Genomic DNA, 7,686 nt, shown 5'->3' with positions numbered 1-7,686 from the left:
CTGCCTTTTGTGACAACATAGACGGACCTTGAGGGCATTATGCTAAATGAGATGTCAGACAGAGAAAGACAAATAGCATATAATATCACTTATATGTGGAATCTAAAAAAGCTGAACTCATAGAAATGGAGACTAGAATGATGGTTACCAGGGGCTGGGGGGTGGAGGAAAAGGGGAGATGTTGGTCAAAGGGGACAAACTTCCAGTTTTAAGATAAGTAAGTTCTTGGGAATCTAAAGTACAGCATGGTGATTGTAGCTCATAATACTATATTATATACTTCAAAGTGACTAAGAGAGTAGAGGTTCTTAAATGTTCTCACCACAAAAAAGAAATGGTAAATGTATGATGTGATAGAGGTATGAACTAAGGCTATGTTGGTAATCATTTTGCAAAATATAAATGTATCAAATCAACCCATGTACACCTTAAACTTATACAATGCTATATGTCAATTATATCTCAATAAAGCTGAAAAAATAGAAATACCATATAATCTAGCAATTCCACTTCTGGGTATATATTCCAAAGAATTGAAAGCAGGGTCTCAGAGAGATATTTGTACACCCATGCTCACGGCAGCATTGTTCACAATGGCCAAAATATGGAAGCAACCTAAATATCCATCAATGGATGAATGGAAAAACAAAATGTGGAATGTACATAGAGTGGAATATTATTCAGCCTTAAAAAAGAAGGAAATTCAGGGCTTCCCTGGTGGCACAGTGGTTGAGAGTCCGCCTGCCGATGCAGGGGACACGGGTTCGTGCCCCGGTCTGGGAAGATCCCACATGCTGCGGAGCGGCTGGGCCTGTGAGCCATGGCTGCTGAGCCTGCGCGTCCGGAGCCTGTGCTCCACAACGGGAGAGGCCACAACAGTGAGAGGCCCACATACCGCAAAAAAAAAAAAAAAAAAAAAAAAAGAAGGAAATTCTGATCCAAGGTATAACATGGATGAACCCTAAGGATGAACCCTAAGGACATTATGCTAAGTGAAATAAGCCAGCATTTTTATGAAAAATATTATATAATTCTACTAATATGAGGTACCTAGAGTAATCAAATTCATAGTTATAGGGCTTCCCTGGTGGCGCAGTGGTTGAGAATCTGCCTGCCAATGCGGGGGACACGGGTTCGAGCCCTGGTCTGGGAGGATCCCACATGACGTGGAGCAACTAGGCCCGTGAGCCACAACTACTGAGCCTGTGCTCCGCAACAAGAGAGGCCGCGATAGTGAGAGGCCCGCACACCGCGATGAAGAGTGGCCCCCGCTTGCCACAACTAGAGAAAGCCCTCGCACAGAAACGAAGACACAACACAGCAAAAATAAATAAATTAATTAATAAACTCCTACCCCCAATATCTTCTTTAAAAAAAAAAAAATTCATAGTTATAGAAAGGGGAAGGATGGTTCCAGGGGCTGGGGGGAGAGGGGATGGGGAGTTGTTTAATGGGTATAGAGTTTCAGTTTTGCAAGATGAAAAGAGTTCTGGAGACTGGTTGCACAACAGTAAGAACGGACTAAGTACTATTGAGCTGTACACTTAAAAACAGTTAAATTTTTGATAGTTAAGACGGTAAATTTAATGTTATATATATTTTACCACAATTAGAAAAAAAAACAATAGGTCAAAGCAGACACATTTGTGAGGGTGTGATAGGTATCCCTGCTGATTCAGGGAGGAGGGCGTGGAGGGGAGTCAGACCCGGCCAGTTTCACCTAGACACTTTGCCTTTTAAGTGAGGACAGTGGCAGCAAGCATCATGAAGGTGACAGCTCTCTTATCATGCCACGTTGTTCCATCTGGACAGGTAGCCCTTTGCATCTGCTGCAGAGCTGTCACTCTGAGCTCTCCCTTTGCCACATCCCTGGGGAATGCTTTCACCATTTGCTGTGTTGCATCTCCTGTTTTTTGGTATCTCACCTTTTCTAGGTGTACTCCCTCTTTTTGGGTGGTGTGCATGGGAGATTTCTTTCTTGATATCATACATTCCAAAAAAATCCTTCTTCTATCCTCCTACACAAAGATCTTAGCTGGATATGGAATTCTAGGGCAGAATCATTTTTCTTCAGAATTTTGGAGGAATGGCTCCATACCTTCTTGGTTCCAGTCTTGCTGTTAAGAAGTCTGCACTTATTCTAACTGCTCCTCTGTAGGGGAGCAGTGCTTTTAAGATCTTACATTTGTCTCCAGTGTTTTTGGAAACTTATAACGATGTGCATTGGTGTGGGTCTATTCTCATTCGTTAGGCTGTATGTTCTTTGAATCTGGCAATTCCTCTTCTTCAGTTCTGGAAATTTTCATTGAGTTATTTTATCACTGATTTTATCTCCCCTGTTTTTTCTATCTTCCCATTCACAGAGTCCCATCATGTAAGCGTGAACTTTCTGGACCACTCTTCTATTTTCTTTTCTTTTCTTTTTTGCTCTTTGTCATTTTGCTCTACTATCTGGGAGATTTCCTCAGCTTTATCTTCTAACCTCTCTTTTGCATGATTATCTCGGCTCTCAAAAGCTCTTTTTCCAAAAGCTCTTTTTGTTTTCTAAATTGTCCTTTACTATTGCATCCTTTTCTAACTTCATGGATGCAATATCTTCTATCTCTCTCCAGGTATTTATTTTAGTTTATGGCAATGAAGTTTTTTTCTCCCTGAATAGCCTGTTTCTTCCTAGTTCCATTTTTATTTGTTCGTTTTGATTACTGGAGGCTTTCCTAAGCTGTCTGGCAATCTTGGTTGTCTGCTCGGGTTTCGGGAGGGTTAGTAAAAATGCTGATTGGTATCTCTTAGGGCAAGGGTAGGGCTTATTAACTTCGAGCATCCCTCTAAGGTGATCTAAGTAGGTCTTCTGGGGGCCTTTGGTGCTAGTATCCTAGAGTCATTCCTCCTAGGCTGGCCAGATCTCTGTACCCCTACCCTTCCACCTCCAAGAAGAGGTTTAAAATCCTCCTCCTGTAGGTAAATGTCTGGTCACCAATGTTCTGGAGGAACAGTGGGGAGAGGCTCAAGGTCCCTGTTAAGCACTCAGTACACTTACAGTTACTTATTTCCCTATTATTGACATGGTTCCCATTCTTACTTTAAAGAAAAAAGGAATTTGTTTACTGGATGAGTTACAAATCTTTCTCCATGAAGAGACGGCCTGATAGAAATCACTTTTGTAGAGCTCAGGGTGCTGAGATAGAGGAAGGAGGGCTAGGCTTACAGTGTGCCTAGTGGACATCTCTCCTGAATTGTCTCTCTTCAGCTTCACTGACAACCTTAAAAATCCGATGCTAGAGGTTTCTTGTATGACTAAGAGCTTCATTTTTTATAAACTGTAAGCACATGTCTTATGCTCTTAAAGTGCTACGCCCACTTGTTTATTGTGAGCAGGTGAGGTGCATCAAATCTATTTACTATTGATGTGTCTCAGATTAATAAAGGGTTTGACTCACAGAATCTTATTTCCCCAGCACGAGCCAGGGATCCCTCTTATTTCCCAGAAGCAATATTTCCCCACCACTAACTCTGGGCTCTGAAACACAGCTTTATGAAGAAGAATCTGAAAAATAACCAAACCTAATATGACTCTATGCCGAGAGTCACTAACCACAAAAATATCTTTGGTAACTAGAGGCCTCCAGTAACACCTTTGGCATATAGGATGAGGAATGAGGCCACAGTGGGTTTGCTTGTTTTCATTCAAAACTCAAATGTTGGGCCTCAACTTACTGCCTTCCAAGCGTCACCCAGGCTTGAAAGATGAGAAGGTGGAGAAAGAAGGAAAGAGGGTTCCAGACCGGAAGGTATTGTCAGAGGCAGGACGAAACCCCAACTGGGGTGACTTAGGAGATGGATGAGAGCCAAAGGCACCGAGTAAGGACAATGAGATGATGAGAATAAAAACAGCAACCAAGTTATCAGCACTATCTCCAATGTCCATCCAACCTCCCAGCAAAGCATCATGATTCCCTCAATACACATACAAAAGCAGAGGGTCCCAGAAACCCAGCGTGACAAAGTCTGGCTCCCTCCAGAGTGTGGCTGCCTTCTGTTATGCCAGGCTGCCTCTCAATTCATGCCATGCTGCTCACTCATCCAGCCAGCCAGCCATCTACTGCCTACAAACTGCTAAGCCGTATGCTGAGAACAGCAAAAAATATTTGTCACTAAGTGGTAGAGATCCCTACATTCTTTTAAGGTCCATTTACTTTCTCAAAATCTTGTTTATAGGACTGCTAGCACCACTCCAGTTCTTCGATGCTACTTTTGAATGTGAGTCTTTCCTACGTGGGTTAATAGAGGCTAAGCCTTCCTGACATAAACATCAGTTCACAAGTGAGGTCAGGGAAGCTCTCCTTCAGACGGATAGAATCTGCCACCCAAACCTGTCAAGAGCAGGAGTAAACATCTCCCTAGTGTAATGTAAGAAGTGTTCCAGGGATCCAAAGGAGTGCTTAGTGCCCTTAGCTGCTATTTAGATTCATAACCACCTGTCGCCAATGGGGGAAATGCCAAGAAAGAATCTTGCCCCTTATAATGGCAGCCATGCTATTACAGCCTACTATGCATTGAGGTATATGGACAGGGGTAACATTTCAGACAGGTCATGGGTGAAACTTCTTTTTTTTTTTTAAACATCTTTATTGGAGTATAATTGCTTTACAATGGTGTGTTAGTTTCTGCTTTGTAACAAAGTCAATCAGTTATACATATACATATGTTCCCACATCTCTTCCCTCTTGCATCTCCCTCCCTCCCACCCTCCCTATCCCACCCCTCTAGGTGGTCACAAAGCACCAAGCTGATCTCCCTGTGCTATACAGCTACTTCCCACTAGCTATCTATTTTATCTTTGGTAGTGTATATATGTCCATGCCACTCTCTCACTTCGTCCCAGCTTATCCTTCCCCCTCCCCATATCCTCAAGTCCATGCTCTAACAGGTCTTTGTCTTTATTCCCGTCTTGCCCCTAGGTTCTTCATGACCATTTTTTTTTTTAGATTCCATATATATATATATGTGTTAGCACACGGTATTTGTTTTTCTCTTTCTGACTTATTTCACTCTGTATGACAGACCCTAGGTCCATCCACCTCACTACAAATAACTCAATTTCATTTCTTTTTATGGCTGAATAATATTCCATTGTATACATATGCCACATCTTCTTTATCCATTCATCTCTTGATGGACACTTAGGTTGCTTCCATGTCCTGGTTATTGTAAATAGAGCTGTAATGAACATTTTGGTACATGACTCTTTTTGAATTATGGTTTTCTCAGGGTATATGCCCAGTAGTAGGATTGCTGGGTCATATGGTAGTTCTATTTTCAGTTTTTAAGGAACCTCCATACTGTTCTCCATAGTGGCTGTACCAATTCACATTCCCACCAGCAGTGCAAGAGTGTTCCCTTTTTTCCACACCCTCTCCAGCATTTATTGTTTCTAGATTTTTTGATGATGGACATTCTGACTGGTGTGAGATGATACCTCATTGTAGTTTTGATTTGCATTTCTCTAATGATTAAACATGTTGAGCATCCTTTCATGTGTTTGTTGGCAATCTGTATACCTTCTTTGGAGAACTGTCTGCTTAGGTCTTCTGCCCATTTTTGGATTGGGTTGTTTGTTTTTTTGATATAGAGCTGAATGAGTTGCTTGTAAATTTTGGAGATTAATCCTTTGTCAGTTGCTTCATTGGCAAATATTTTCTCCCATTCTGAGGGTTGTCTTTTCATCTTGTTTATGGTTTCCTTTGCTGTGCAAAAGCTTTTCAGTTTCATTAGGTCCCATTTGTTTATTTTTGTTTTTATTTCCATTTCTCTAGGAGGTGGGTCAAAAAGGATCTTGCTGTGATTTATGTCATAGAGTGTTCTGCCTATGTTTTCCTCTAAGAGTTTGATAGTGTCTGGCCTTACATTTATGTCTTCAATCCATTTTGAGTTTATTTTTGTGTATGGTGTTAGGGAGTGTTCTAATTTCATTCTTTTACATGTAGCTGTCCAGTTTTCCCAGCACCACTTACTGAAGAGGCTGTCTTTTCTCCACTGTATATTCTTGCCTCCTTTATCAAAGGTAAGGTGCCCATATGTGCGTGGGTTTATCTCTGGGCTTTCTATCCTGTTCCATTGATCTATATTTCTGTTTTTGTGCCAGCACCATAGTGTCTTGATTACTGTAGCTTTGTAGTATAGTCTGAAGCCCGGGAGCCTGATTCCTCCAGCTCCGTTTTTCTTTCTCAAGATTGCTTTGGCTATTTGGGGTCTTTTGTGTTTCCATACAAATTGTAAAATTTTTTGTTCTAGTTCTGTGAAAAACGCCAGTGGTAGTTTGATAGGGATTGCATTGAGTCTGTAGATTGCTTTGGGTAGTAGAGTCATTTTCACAACGTTGATTCTTCCAATCCAAGAACATGGTATATCTCTCTATCTATTTGTATCACCTTTAATTTCTTTCATCAGTGTCTTATAATTTTCTGCATACAGGTCTTTTGTCTCCTTAAGTAGGTTTATTCCTAGATATTTTATTCTTTTTGTTGCAATGGTAAATGGGAGTGTTTTCTTAATTTCACTTTCAGATTTTTCATCATTAGTTTATAGGAATGCAAGAGATTTCTGTGCATTAATTTTGTATCCTGCTACTTTACCAAATTCATTGATTAGCTCTAGTAGTTTTCTGGTAGCATCTTGCTTGAAACTTCTTAAACATTAATAATTTAAATTTCTTAGCCACATCCCTTCCCATGTAAACCCTTCCCAATGAATTTAGGGAAACATTTAGATCTTTACTATGATGGGGTTTTTTAACTTTTATTTGCATTTTTTTTTTACAGCATTTATTCCTGGGCCATCAGTTTTTGCTTCTTCAGTTTTTTTCTGGGATATCTTTTTCTTCTGTGCAACCTCCTGTTCCGGTTTAGGAACAATCTGTTCTTTTTCAGTAAGGATCATCTCAATGTGGCAGGGAGAGCTCATGTATGGGTTGATTTGACCATGAGCTCTGTAAGTCCTGTGCCACATCTCGGGGGCTTTGTTCACCTGTGTGTGAACCTGTATGTGCTCAGTGACCAGAGAGTCCTACGTCTAAGCCGTTAACTTCAGCATTACTCTCTGCATTTTTGAGCATGTGCCATAAAAATTCAGAACTCTTTTTGGGCCACTGACCCTGCGTCCAGCCCTACTGTTTGGCCTGGGCACACCTACCAACTCCACCACTGTAACAATGGAATGGCACACATTGCTTCTGTAAAGTGACATCCTTCAGATACTTGGTGCTTTTTAGATGCAGTTTCACGAATATTCTTGAAGTGAACACAAAGATTTGAACCTCTTGACTTGCATGATTTTGTGGGGTTTTCTGGGTCAAGTGAATAGCAAACCATTTTTAGAGGTCACCTCAGGCCGCTTACTTGAAAAGGATACCATGATGCTTCTTGAAGCTCTCACCTACCAATCCTGTTTGCTAAGCTCCAGCTACACCGGTCTCTTCCTTGAATTCCCAAGTAGGGTTTGCAGGTGTGGTTACACTTCCTGGAATGCTCTCCCCCAACTCTTTCCAGAGTTGTTCCTTTTTTTTTTTTTAATGGCTGTCTTCAGAATCTTTTTTTAAAAAATTAAGTATAGTTAATTTACAATATTGTGTTAGTTTCAGGTGTACAGCACAGTGATTCGATTATATATATATAAGATTGTACAGAAAAA

The 7,686-nt window shown here is 40.9% G+C and overlaps 1 pseudogene; it reads right to left on the bottom strand.

The window, feature by feature from the left end:
- Positions 1 to 6,821: 6,821 nt before the first annotated feature.
- Positions 6,822 to 7,367, bottom strand: LOC132492403 (large ribosomal subunit protein uL22-like; annotated as a pseudogene).
- Positions 7,368 to 7,686: the final 319 nt, after the last annotated feature.

This window comes from Mesoplodon densirostris, chromosome 6, assembly GCF_025265405.1.
Source record: "Mesoplodon densirostris isolate mMesDen1 chromosome 6, mMesDen1 primary haplotype, whole genome shotgun sequence".
Lineage (NCBI taxonomy): Eukaryota > Metazoa > Chordata > Mammalia > Artiodactyla > Ziphiidae > Mesoplodon > Mesoplodon densirostris.
Note: the sequence above shows the minus strand (reverse complement) of the source record. Positions and strands in the feature narration are given on the sequence as shown.